Source organism: Lissotriton helveticus, chromosome 9 (genome assembly GCF_964261635.1).
Source record: "Lissotriton helveticus chromosome 9, aLisHel1.1, whole genome shotgun sequence".
Taxonomy (NCBI): domain Eukaryota; kingdom Metazoa; phylum Chordata; class Amphibia; order Caudata; family Salamandridae; genus Lissotriton; species Lissotriton helveticus.
In genome coordinates this window covers 868,177,591-868,191,749 of record NC_136070.1, presented here as the reverse complement: position 1 = coordinate 868,191,749, position 14,159 = coordinate 868,177,591, and the positions used below count along the sequence as shown (strand labels likewise).

At 44.4% G+C, this 14,159-nt stretch overlaps 1 protein-coding gene across 1 annotated transcript in view; it reads right to left on the bottom strand.

Annotated features, from left to right (window-relative positions):
• Positions 1-13,681, bottom strand: part of LOC144781932 (leucine-rich repeat and fibronectin type III domain-containing protein 1-like protein) — a 568,434-nt gene extending 554,753 nt beyond the window's left edge. The window contains exon 1 of the mRNA XM_078661018.1: positions 13,617-13,681. The gene's annotated coding sequence lies outside the window, so the exon portion shown is untranslated. The remainder of the gene's footprint in view (positions 1-13,616) is intronic.
• Positions 13,682-14,159: the final 478 nt, after the last annotated feature.

Here is a 14,159-nt window from a genome sequence, read left to right as displayed (position 1 = left end):
GTCGGCGCTCGACGTCCGGAGCTCCGCAGTTAAGCCGCCATCTTGTGCGGCGCTCAAGCCACGCCCCCCTATCGTAGATATTTCTGCAATGAGTGCGGAGAAATCCGAGGTGCTACATACGCTCAAGGAGTCGGAAGTAGGCCTTACCAGACGTGGCTCGCCTTGAAAGTTGGTGAATGCCTGAGCACATGTGCATTTATCTGCATGCGCGAACAGAAATCCGACCCCTTCCCATTCTAGAAATCATTATAAAGTTAATTCAGCTAAAGAGCAGGAGCAACTCCCTTTCCGTAATGGGAAGGGGAGCCGATCTCCACTAAGGTTTCCTTTGGTTTAGAGCAGGGCACAAGTCCTAGAAAAAGAAGTGGGGGGGACGCTCTCACCGGAAGTGAAGTCACGACAGGAAGTGACGTCACGAAAGGTGCCGAGCTCCTCGTCCCAGAGAGGCCAAAGAGTGAAGTCCAGCGGTTTGGCAGGGGGAACAGCGTCCCCCCAGTAAAATAAGTGGGGAGACGCCGTCCACCGCGTGGTATCCCGACTCAAGCCCTGGTTTAGAGGAAGGTATTTATCCATGCAGTGAAATGTGTTTCATGCAGAGAAAAATAAAAGGTGAATTTGCAAAGGTGGCTTCATTCCCCCTGTGCGGAAGCCTACTGTGTGAAGAAGTTGGCAGAGCAGGCATACACGCCTTGGAAATGTGTTTTGTTACGTTCCCAGAAGAACATTTGGAAAATTGCACTAAGCACAACTTCCACAGCACACTTCCAAAAATGTCTTTGAATTAAAAAAAAGTAAAATAACGTTGAGACAGAGTTATAAATCTCCACCCATGCTTTAACTTTTGTTTTTGTGAACAGGACCCAATAATCTCAAAGTGCACGGGCTATCTCAGTTGCACAGTGACATAACGCAAAATATGGCCAACATTGTCAACCACCATTATCAGGTTTTCACCGCTGCAGCTTTTTAATCAGTAGTTGTGAGCCCAGACGTCTTTTATCAAGTTTTCACCCTAACAGCTTTTTACCAAGAGTTTTTACACCAGATGAATGTGAGAGTACTTGAATCCTAACTAAAGAATACCAATCGTAGGAGGAACCTCTTTCTCTGAATCTGTGGTAACTGAAATATAGCAAAGGTCCATATATATTCAATAATAGGAAAAACTCACATTACTGTTTTGGGGGTATATCTGATGTGAAAGGATTTTTCCTTATATTCATCACAGCCTTAAAAAGGCAGGGGAATGGGTGTTATAATAAATTCACCCCACAGCTTTTATTTTCGAACAGCTGGATGGCGGGGGTGATTGTCACACAAATTGTCACACTGAACCACTTGAAAAGTAGATGGATTTATGCTTTACCCCTTTCAGTTGAAGAATTTGGGGGGCAAGAGGGTATGAGGAATAACCACTCTGTTGTCGGCCATCTTAGGGCATGTAACACATTTCCCACACACTTGGAGGCAGGAAATGTCAGTTGGATATCTCTTTGCTGTCTTTTATTTTCTCATTTGCGCTCTTTTCCCCATTGGCAAGATGGGCGCCTGATGTACACATACCTACGTGGCTTCTGTTCAAAAGTCTGTTGAGTGTTCAATATCGCCCTCCGTGCTTACCCCTCACTGCATAGGTGCCATGGTATATTACGAAACCCTGGATCTGGCCAGTTAAGAGAGAGGGAGAAAAATCCCCTTTGAATGCACATCTGTTCCTAGCCTGTACAATGAGCAATTAAACGATTGGCATAATTGGTCAATCCTTAAGCCCCCACAATTACGCATGTGTTATCAGGTCACATAGGTGTTTTCCAAAGATTAGTGTGTTGCCCGGAGGGATGTAGAGGAGGTGACAGTACAGCATTTTGTTATTCTTCATCGTTATGATGGAGGTTAGATATTCAAATGTTTTGTGGGTGAAGGTGCCAGTTTCACTAATGGTAATACTGTTCTTGTAGATGATTGTAATGCCACCACCACAAATGTTTTTTTCTGTCTTTCTTGATGAATGAACATCCAGGGGGGCACTAGCATGTCATTGATTGGGGAGGAGGTTTCAATCAACCAATAGTCTGTGATTTACGTGATATCTATGTCATGGTTGAATTGAATTGAAAGTAAACTTATAAACGCGCAACTTTGCCCGAAGGCATCAAGGCGCCTACCAAAGAAAATCAAAAAAGGAAGAAAAAGGCTGAAACCCAAAGCTAAGGGTATGCTATACCAAAGAGCCAAGTTTTTAAAGCTTTTCTGAAGGAAGGCATTGAGGGTAGGATCCTGATCTCCAGGGGAACGATATTCCACCATCTTGGAGCAAGATTGGAAAAAGCTCTGCCTCCCCATCTAGCTCTACGCACCCGAGGCACAGTATGGAGCAATTTCGACGAGGAGCGAAGGTTCCTCGCAGGAGAATACGAGGAGAGGAGATTTTTTAAACCTCCAGTCTCCTTCCTGTTTAAGGCACCATACACCAGGCATAACACTTTGAATGAAATCCTGGCGTCAATGGGGAGCCAGTGCAAAGATTTCCTGGCAGCGGTCGCAGACGACCTTTCCGGAAGGTCTAGGACAAACTTCGCCGCAGCATTTTGCACCGATTGAAGACCTCGCAACAGACCTTTATTAGCCCCGGCATATAGAGCAATGCAATAGTCGAGCCGGGATGTTATCAAAGCTTCGACCGTCTGTTTCCGAGCTTGCACAGACAGATAGTACTTGATTTTGCGCAAGATTGCAATGATGCCCCAGCAGGTAGAGATGGTCCGCCTTACTTGAAGAGCCATGTCAAGGGAGGGATCAATCATAACCCCCAGATTTCGTGCTGCCCGAGTTGGAGCCGGACAGGTCCCCAGAGATTCAGGCCACCATTCCGCCGACCAGATGTCTTCCTTCTCGCCGAATACGAGGATCTCCGTCTTTTCGCCATTTAGCCGCAGTGAATTGTTGATCATCCAGAGGGCAACTGCCTCCATACAGAGTCTAAAATTGAAGGCAGAGGAGCTGACAGACTTGGCGAGAGACAATAAGATCTGCGTGTCATCGGCGTACGACACTACCTCCATCCCAAAAGATCTAATAAGCCTAGCCAGGGGGGTCACACAGATATTAAACAGGGTCGGGCTTAACGCCGACCCCTGTGGGACCCCCCAATTCAGCGGCAGGGATGGAGATAGGAACTCTCCCAGCTTCACTCTCTGTTCCCTCTGGTCCAGGAAAAAGGCCAACAAGCTTAACGCATGCCCCTCCACCCCTATCTCCCTCAAACGAGATGTTAAAACGAGGGGAGACAGGGTGTCGAACGCAGCTGTGAGATCTAGAAGGATCAGCAACGTACTTCCGCCCTCAGGATGGTTTCTTCCAATTCTATTGCATTAATTTGCAGCTCTGCAGTTTATAAGCATGCAGTTGATCATTCCCTTGTTGCTGAGCTTCTTAGGGGGAGGTGCCATGGTTATATTGATGTGGTGAGCTGGTGGCCTCGTCGTTCTTGGTCGTATGTGGTCTCTCTCAAATCCAGTGATAACCTGGATCTTGAAAGTGGGGTTGTCTCTGGTTGATGATGAGTCATGGGAATTGGCACGATCCGGAGTTATGCGAATCCGGAGTTATGCCAGATTGTCTTAAACTCGGCCAAGTCACATCATCACTAAAGAAAATTGGCACGGCCCCGAACAACTTCAATAACTTCAGACCTGTTTCCGACCCCTTCTTTTTAGCCAAAATCCTTGAAAGTGGTGTTCTCCTCCAACTCAACCAACTCATTGACAGCAACAACCTACTGGACACTCACCAATTGGGCTTCAGAAAAGGGTGCAGCACAGAGACAACAATCATGAATGTTATAGATAATGTATACAAATCCCTTAAGGTAGACAGATGCTGCCTAGTCATACTCCTTGACCTTTCACTGGCCTTTGACACGGTTGACTTCAAGCTTCTCATAAACTCCCTCCGAGAAAGGATCAGAGCGGACTGGGTGGTCCTACAATGGTTCACATCCTTCCTATTAAATCGCTTTCAACAAATAAAAATAAACAATTCTACTTCTGACATAGTTCCCATAACGCAGGGTGTCCCTCCAGGGTCAGTTCTCTGCCCCTCACTGTTCCACATCTACATGGAGCCCCTCACCATCATGCTAAAAAACAACAACATCCCCTTCCACCTCTATGTGGATGATATCTAGCTCAGCCTGGAAACATCCTCAGTAGATGACATACATTGACTAAATGACACTCTCAGAGAAGTCCAGTACTGGCTATCACACAATAAACTACAACTCAACCAGGATAAAATCCTCCTCATTTCCAATACTGAATAGCTCGATTGGACCCACTGTCACTGGCCTTCTGACCCATCTTGGTCTACTCTCCTTCCCCTCCCGCACTCCACCCGCTATTATATCACGGCTGATCTCTTTGCCCACCTCTCCTCCACCCACCCTTCCCCACCCCCTGTCCTCCATACTCCGGTATTTAATACCGCGGCCACACTTTTGAACACCAGGTCGGCGGTTAATCATCAGTACGAGCTATTTGATTACATCGATACACATGAACCGGACCTCCTGTTCTTAACCGAGACCTGGTTCAAGGCCGACTCCCTGCCTAACGTTTTAGCCGCACTGCCCCCCTCATACTCTGCCATCCGAGCGGACCGACCGGAGGGCAGAAGAGGCGGCGGAGTGGCCTTGATAGCTCGCACTGACCTTCATTTCCAGATCCTTCCCTTCCCTCCCATTCCTGAAGTGGACTATTTGGTAACTCGGTCGAGCTCTCACCAAACTCCTTTGACCTCTGTTCTTATTTATCGTCCCCCTCACTCCACCCCTTCTTTTGTTTCCAGTCTCCAAGATCTCCTGGCCACACTGATAATAAACAACTCCTCAGTGTTAGTCTTAGGTGACTTCAATTTTTGGCCGAACGACCCTGCTGAAAGCTCCCTCTCTAAGGAGTTCACCGACCTTATGATCAGCCTCAATTTCACATCCCACATTCACAGTCCTACTCATACTCAGGGCCATACGTTGGACCAGGTTTGGACCCTGAATATTCCCACCTCACTTCCTCTCATCTCCCCTTGCTCCTGGTCTGACCACTCCCTAATTTCCTTTTCCCTTGCCCTAGCCCCAGAGACTAAACCCCCGCATCCCAAGAACACCTGGGTCAGGAAATGGGGCAAAGCCGACATGCCATCCTTCTGCTCGTCTCTGGCCAAATCCAGCCCTGTCCAAACTGTCATGTTGTTCATTCAGGATTGGATGAACTGCAACCACCTCAAACTTAATCCGGACAAGACGGAGTTGGTCTTGACCGGAGGTGGTTGCAGTCCCTGGTCTCCCTCCCACTGGCCCCCTTCACTTGGTGTTGCCCCACTTCCTGTTCCTAAAGTCAAAACTCTTGGTATTTTCCTTAATTCCCAACTTTCTGTTAATTCTCAGGTTAGTTCTGTTGTGTCCTCTTGTTTTTTCTCCCTTAGGACAATCAGGAAGATCTCCCGCTTTTTTTCCCTCCCGGCCCTAAAAATCATCGTAATGGCAATGGTGCTCTCACGCCTTGATTATGGCAACATAATCTATAATGGCGCGCCGGCCTATGCTATTCACCGTCTGCAACTAGTGCAGAACCAGGCTGCTCGCCTGATTCATGGCCTGCCCAAATTTCATCGTGCCACCCCCTTACTGCAGACATTACACTGGTTGCCTGTGAAAGAGAGAGCCTTATTCAAACTTGGCTGCCTCACCTTCCAGGCCAAAATGGGCACCGCTCCAGAGTTCATATGTTCTGCTATCAAGCCTTACATGCCGGGTAGAGAACTCCGCTCCACCCACATGGCACTCCTGACCACTCCACGATTCAAAAAGAAGAAGGCTGGTGGAACCAAATTTTCTGTTCTCGCCCCAGCTTTCTGGAACTCCCTCCCTGTGGGACTGCGCACTTCACCTTCCTATATAGAGTTCCGGAAAAGCCTTAAAACTTTTCTTTTCTCCCGAGCTTTCGCCGCCTAATTTCCCCCTGCCACTGCCGTTGTTTGTAATCTGAAAAGCGCCATGAAACCGCTGGGTAAAAGTGCGCTCAACAAATGTTTTTAAATTCAAATTCAAATTCAAATTAAAGAATGTCTAAAATCCATTGATACTCTTAACTGCGATCTTATCCTGGGTGACTCTGCAAAATCCTTTGGAATAAATCTGGACCCATGATTTAACATAAGCAAACATATAAAGAGCACTGCAAAGAGCACCTTCTATAACCTAATACTCCTCAACAAAATCAAACCCTTCCTCCCGCCTAATGATCTTAAATATTCCACCCAATCTCTGGTTCTGTCCAGATTGGACTACAGGAATGCAACCCTCCCAGGCACGGCAAATTCACACTTAGCCCCCCTCAGACAACTCTAAATGCAGCTGCTAGGATGGTCACCGGAGTCAAGAAATATGACTACATCTCACCCTCTCAGAGAGAACTAAAGTGGCTTCCAATTGAAGTGCGTTCCAACTTCAGAACTGCATGTCCCACCCACAAAGCCCTTCACAACGGCAAACCAGCTTACCTTTGCGTCCAAACTCAAAAAGGCAGGCCAGACGAGAAATCTTAGGAGCTCTACTTCTCATTCCTCCCAAAACTCACAAACAAAAAACCTTGTCATGCGCCTTCTCAGGAAATGCCCCTAAAATATAGAACACCATCCCAGTCCATACAAGGACTAACCCTCCTTTCATGCACTTCAAAAGCCAGTTTAAGGATCTCTTCCTCAACCGACACCTCGACCAACTGGATAGCAACCACCCAGTTGCTACAGGAATCTCATCCAGATGATAAACAATCGACCATAGCATTGTTCCTACACCATCTGTCTTTTGCTCCACTTCTGTGCTCTCCTTTGGCCTTAACCTGATTCCATACAAGACAATGCTTTTTACTGAACTAATGTTTGTCTGTTATCATAATGATAATTGTTGTAAAGCGCTCTGATACCTTACCTTTTCTGGCCAGCACTTTATAAGACTCTTAAATAAATAAATAAAATAAATACAATGTGATTATTTGGTTGATGAACGTACTGAATGACGTATGCTAATGCATAGAACTCTTCTTACCTTAATGATGCCAAATTATTTCTAAGTTCACTTTTGCCTGGGTGCATGGTTACCTGATAGCTGGACACCGACACCCCTGCCCTGCTCTGCCCCTCCAGCTAATACTCTATAGTTATGTTTTAATAAACCTTTTATCTTTGAGCGTCTCAGTTTTCCAATTTGTGACAACTTAAACACTTATATACAAACAGAACACTAACCATGTATGTGCCTGTGTTTAATTTTAATTTAAAAAACGGTAACGGAAAGTAGAGAAATTAAGTATTTGTTTAATATACTTATTAAAATACTTATTGTAACCTAGTTTTTGCACTGCCCAAAAATAGCATATGGATAATTACCAATACCAATAGAAAAAATTAAACATTGTTGATCACAGACGGAAATGCCAACAACAAAAAATCATAAAACAGGGAGATTCAGTTATGTTCAATCAAACACTCAACTCATAAACTAGTGTTGTGCTTGCTATGCTTCGGTCCTACTTTATTTCTATTAAAATATTAAATAACGTTATGGGTTTATAATACTTGCATGCTTAAGTGAATATGCGGATTTCCCACGTGAACCATTGCAAAACACTCTAATATAAAGAATACATATAATGGAGGTACAAGGCGATGGCGTGACTGGATGGAGAACACGGGCACAACCGCTGTGTGAAGGTAGCATACCTTGGTGCCCTTGAGAGGCTAATTCTAAAGCAAAGACTGCAAGATCACAAGAACACCACCGAGAAATGAAATCAATTAGTCATTTGAGAAAGCGGGGCATCAGGGGAAAGCCTTGAGCTTCCCACACAAAGTAACCCAGAGATGCACGCGAGCAGTGTGGATGCTGAGAGATGAATGTGGCTCGAGCATCTGGACAGAGAGTCAAAGAACTGTCGACAGGCTCGCGCGACCAAGGACGCATCGCTCACGAGCCGTCAGTTTGATTGCTTGCTCTGAAGGGATCTCTAGGACAATAGCTCCTTCCTGCTCTCTCCTGGGATGTTTTTGTTGGGTTGCCTCGAGTTTCGAAGTCCAGTATTTCACCCATAATCCTCTTCTATTGTGAAATCTGTCAAACATGCACGGACCGGCAGATAAATAGATTTAAAGCCCTTGACTCGAGTGGGAAGGTCATTTAATGAGAGGTTTTCGGATCAAGGAGACAGGAATTAGACACCAATAGCCGGTGTGAAAAGCCGGGGTGAGGATATCACTTCTAAAGAAAAGGAAGGGAAAAAAGCAGGAAATGGATGTGGGCAGAGGAAAAAGCGAGTGCATGCAGTCAATCTTCCAGGATCATTCTAAAAATGTCGATAATGAAATCAACCCGCAATTTCAAAGTCCAGCCAGTGTAAAATGTGTGGCATACTGCAGTGGCGGCCTGTAATTTTGGCAGGGAGGGTGGGCCACGCTCACACATATACTCTTACTCACTCACAATCATGCATTTACAAATGCAGAACACACCCATTCGCAACACTCACTCACAACAAATTCATACATTTATACATGCATGTACCAAGCATTCAAAATGTAAAAAGTACCTTCCCTGTAGCGCCGATGAAGGGAGGCCTTGGCGGTCCCAGGATGGTTAGGGCAGCTGCTTTGCCAATGAGTTAAGGCAGCAGTCTTTTCTGGTCATAAGGTGAGATGGGGTCAGTGAGAATGCTGACCCCGCTCCACTCTGTGACAGGCAGGGCACAAGTCCTATAAAAAGAAGTTGGGGGACTGTGACGATATGCAAATTACCTCATGACGTCACGTGCTGAACGTGTCCCGGTGTCTGAAAATTACACCGGGACATGTTCAGCTTATTTCTGTGGGGCCCAGCTTCTTGGCAGGGGGTGGACGGCGTCCACCCTGTGAAAAGAGTGGGGGGATGCGTGTACCCCCGACTCGAGCCCTGGTGACAGGTGTCACTGATATACCCTCGGCCCTGGGCACTTCAGGGCTTAATTCTGAAGTGCCCAGGTCAGAGGCATTCAGTGACGCTCCCTCTCATCACAAGGGGAAGGGCCTTGAGGCACTTTTGCCAGGCTGAGAAAGGAATACCCACAGTGCTGTTAAATCCTCAACCTGGTCAAGTTCATCTCATGCACCCAGGGGGCTGTGCATTTAGGGGCAAATTTATGAGGGCATTGCATCATGCTTGCACCATGCAAAGTGGTACATGCATGACGCAAAGCCCCAAGTCATATTTATGAAGCCAAGCAAAGCCTCCTTGCGTGGCTTTGAGATATGCATGACTTCACAAATATGGAGTGATGCAACTCAAGGCAAATCGCTGCTTTGCCTTACGCTGCACTCTGAGCAAGGGATGCATATCGTGGTCATTGCAGTAGGTGTTCCCACACAACTTCCATGGTTTTTTACGCATTTCCAGATTTACAAGGACTTGTAAACCTGGGAATGCATCAACATCTTTTGCCTCCAGAGTTGAGGCATACCAAGAAGAAATCTGTATTTCTCTTAATTTTTCTAACTTTCTGTGTGTGCTGCATTCTTCAGCACACATAGAAAGAGGACAATTACTCTATGGATTGTTTTTGTGCTGGAAGATGGCCCTTCCTGCGCAAAAACAATCCTGCTGACAACACAGGCACCCTGGCACTATGGTGCCAGGTGGCTTTCTTAAAACTAGCCTGCCGAAATGGCACCAGCGAAGGGGGACAGGACAGGAATGCACGGTTTTGGATTAATACAGCGCATTCCTGCACTTTCCCTGTGGTGCAGGGCAGCACAGCAAGGTAACTTGCTCCACTGCCCTACACCAGTAATCACATACATCTGCCCCCAGTGCATGTCTAGCTCCTGGTTGTCTGACCTGAACAGTAAGAGGTCTGATAGGCTGACCTTGGTCAGCCTGACAGTCACTTTTCTTCTGCGGAAGAAGTTGAGGGGGCGTGGCCCCATCTCCAGTATAAAAGGGTTATGGATTGCAGACTATAAACTGTATTGCTGGGTGTACATAATACTATCGTTTTGAGAAATAGTGTTTTAGTTAAATATCATGCCTCAATATTGTTTTTCAAAAATATTGATTTATTAGGTGTAGACTTTCTAATATTAAATCCAATGGGAATTATATTTTTGTAAATTATATTTAAGACACAAGGGTCCCTTTTGCCATAGTTACATCCATGCATGGAAATCTCTGCTCACTTTTACCACTTCTGGGCACACACATCTACCTAGTTGTACGATTATGAGCATGGACTTGCAACTGAAATCATGACCATAAAGTTACCACTAGTAACTTTATGCCAGTATTCCAGCTGTAGACCTGTAGGGGCATATGTTCACATCTGCTACGGAAATCTGAATGGAAAAAAATCAAGAAATATCATTCACTTGACCTAAATCACCCACACCAGGTCGACATTAACTTTGTAGAGCTAAAGAGAACTGCAGAATGTCACTGATTTGTTTGGTTTTATTTTATAGTCGTATATGTACCATGACAAAAAAATAAAGGGCCATATTATCAAGGGGGTTTATCTCCTCTTTTTTTGGCTTTAAAAGCCAAGAAAGCGGAGATAAAAATGATCTCCCTATTACCTAGCTGTCGCTAACACCAGTTAGCGACAGCTAGTAGGAGATAGCGACCATCTTGTGCCCCACTTTGCATGTCAGTGATATTTATCACTAATGACATGCAAAGTGGGCGTGCCATGATGTTAGTGACTGGAAACAGTCTCTAACATCGCTATCTCCTATTACCAACTTTTGGAGATATTCGCGCTAAGCGCGAATATCTCCAAAAGCTAACACCTGCCCTGAGCAGTTCTTAGCCATATTATCCAATGGGAGGTGGATAACATGGCTAAGAGCATTAGCTCGGTAATGCATGAATATCGCTGACTTTTCAGCGATATTCATGCATTGCGGTCTTTTTTATCACATTTGCGATAAACCTTGGTAATACCAAGGTTTATCTGCGATAAAAATCGCCGCAGCTCTGCGGTAAATTTTTGTCTCTAACCAAGCAATAGCGATAATTATCGCTATTGCTTGGTAATATGCCCCATAGATCTTTTAGGTATGTTGATATGGAGTTAATAATAGTAAATCTATACTTAACTCTCGACTCATTGTCAAACTATTTTGGTAGTCGATTTTCTGATTACAATATTTTGGTAACACCTATCACCAAATTAATAGGAATGGAATAGCTGAAAAAATCTGTGGCAAACTGCTGATCAATCAGAGGACTAGAATCTGGCTCACCACGGAAGATCCCATATATATATAACACCATGGCCACTACTTTACACCTCATAATGTCACTCAGATATGGGATGACAGTAACAGTACCCATCCCAGTAGTTCTCTCCACTTTTCTCTCTCTCTAACCATGCCAGCTCAGAACCACAACTATACATACAATCTCAGATTGGACGACCCAGTGCAGTAACCAGCTAAGTAGACTATAGAAGAAATACCATATAGGGACCTTCAGAAGTGCAACACGTTTCTGTCTCTCATACCTCATCATCCACTACACTGCTATGCGCTGCATTCCATAACACAATAACCTCACCTGGGTGGTCATCATTCACAATATGGAAGCACTTCCCACATCCCTTCACAAACCAGCTGCTAGAAGGCTATTAAGAGAAAAGCATTTGCAAAACCAGTTGGTGCAACACTGTGTAGCATCGGCCAAAATGAAAAGAAAAAGGAGGCACAATGACAAGGCCCCTAATTGCATCAGTTTATAGGTCTCTTCCATTTTGAAATGTTTGCTATTTCTTTTCAAAATTAATGACCATCAATGAATCAGTACATTTAAAAAATGAAATTTCAACAGCACAAAAGCGATTTTGGTAAGGCAGAGGGGCCCTCAATAATTTGCTTCCTTGACTTCCAGAAAAATCTAAATTAAATAAAGGATCACAGGGGTGAGGGTGTAATGGAGAAGCAGGTGAGGGGGTGAAAAGCAACAAGGAGTAGGTCTGAAAGAAGGGGAAAATCAGTGCATGAGGGAGAGACAAACAGATGGGTGGAGCACACAAGGGAGAAAAGAGGAAAACACGTGCACTTTTATTCAGGGCTTAACCAAACAAAAAGAAAAGTTCCCTTAAATTGAAGCAGTGGAACAATACAAATCAGCCAAGCAAAAGGATGGTAAAGAGTCTATTTGCCAAAGGGAAGGGAATATACAAAAGCAGGAAGAAACCCTTTGTATACCAAGGGAGCAAACGTGAGCAACCATAAATCCAACCAATAGTAAGCAATGGGCAGTATGTAAGTTTTGTGTAAGCTTACAAAAAGTATTTTACAAACATATTTCTTGTGCTTTCTATTAAATGAGATCTAAATTCTTTGCACCTCTGCACATTTTTTTTTACAGATTTCACTACAATTTGCCAAATGGTTTCCCTATCCATGATTTGAAAATTTCCAAAAATAAGTACTACCGAGGATTCTTAGCAGTACCCTTGTTTGACCAATTAAGTCCCTGATTATGTCTGGACCAAATGAGGGCTAAGTATTTACAGCATCTGGTAAATATCAATTGAGCAGGATATGGTATTTACTGAGTATTTACGTAAATACCTCTGAATCCCAGTTTTCCCCATGGAAATGAGGAATTACAAAGCAGCGGCTTCTCCATTATGGCAGAGTGTCACCCTGTCTACTCTAAGTGCAGCAGGCACACATATTAATAAAATGGTAATACATTCCATTTTATTAATGTGTCCCAGGCTCATGTGGTACATTGCGATTGCAGGGAGTGGTGCTGACAAGTGCACATGCACTATTAATGCAGCCCCCTGCCAATGCACTTGTCATATTGGCAGGCTGTCTAGAGTCAGCCAATCTGACATGCGCACTTCAGATCACGCAATCCCAGGGCTGAGAAATAGCCGAGGGATGGTAGCCCCTGGCCCCCAACCCCATAATGAGCTTTGGGTTAGCCTGGCGCAACCAATCCAGAATTAGTTGGTTTTGCGTCTGAACAAGGAGGGAAGTCCTTCCCTTTTCACCCGCGAGAGCACCGAGGAGAGTGCCAGGAGGACGAAGGAGACTGGATCCAGAGCTGGAGCCAGCAAGCCAGCATATATGTTGAGATTTTGGGTATCGCGCTGCACCATATTGTAATGTTGGCAACCGCTGCTGGAAATACTTATAGAACTTGGGGCTTTCTGACTGAATTCCCACGTATCTCAATAAATACTGGCCATGTTTCTCCAAGTATATTTTCACAGGCCTGACCCGCCGAAATGTAGCTCAGGCAACAGTGCAGAGATGCACTTTTGATAGCAAGTGTCAGTATTCCAATACATGCTCAAACAGGCCTTTGTGGAGAGATCAGAAAGTAATAGTCCAGTCTCAATCAGAGCCTAGGACCTCTTTATTACATTTCACTGGTTTGGTCAATGCAATGTAAGCAAGGCTTTCCATGAACACACTCACATTTCCAGAAGCATGTCTTTACTTGGTAAATGCTGAAATTCAGTTTTAAATTATCAACACTCAGCACAAGGCTTGAATCAGAAAAGGGATGCAATACTTACTTAGACTGTTGAATATCACTTGGCTTGAGACATCTATATTATTCTGCTACCATCAAACCCTGAAACAGAAACCAATTTACTCAATGTTACTAGCAACTAGATTACAGATAATGGGAATTCTCTATCACCAGCTATGCACAACAGTGCTAAACATTCCCAGTGACACGTGCTTATTATGCTGTAAATACAATAGGTCACGTTTTGCTTTTACCAAACAAGATGATCAATGCAATAATAAACAACACTTTTCTGTAATTTCAGTAATTACTTCCCATTTTAATATTTTTGTTAAAAAAGGATGATTTGTATGAGCTACAAAGTTCACGTTCTCATTTTGTCCAAATATTTCTCTTTTATCAACACGTCTGAAAGTACAAGATTTTTTTTATTACTGCCAGATCCTACCAAGCCAAAGCCAAGATTAAGAAATTCCAATGTCCATTCTTTTATTTTGGCCCACAGATTAATTACTTACCAAAGCTGGGCTAAGTGTCAGATGTATGAAACTGTTGTGGGACATCAAAACCTGTGACTCGTAAAAGT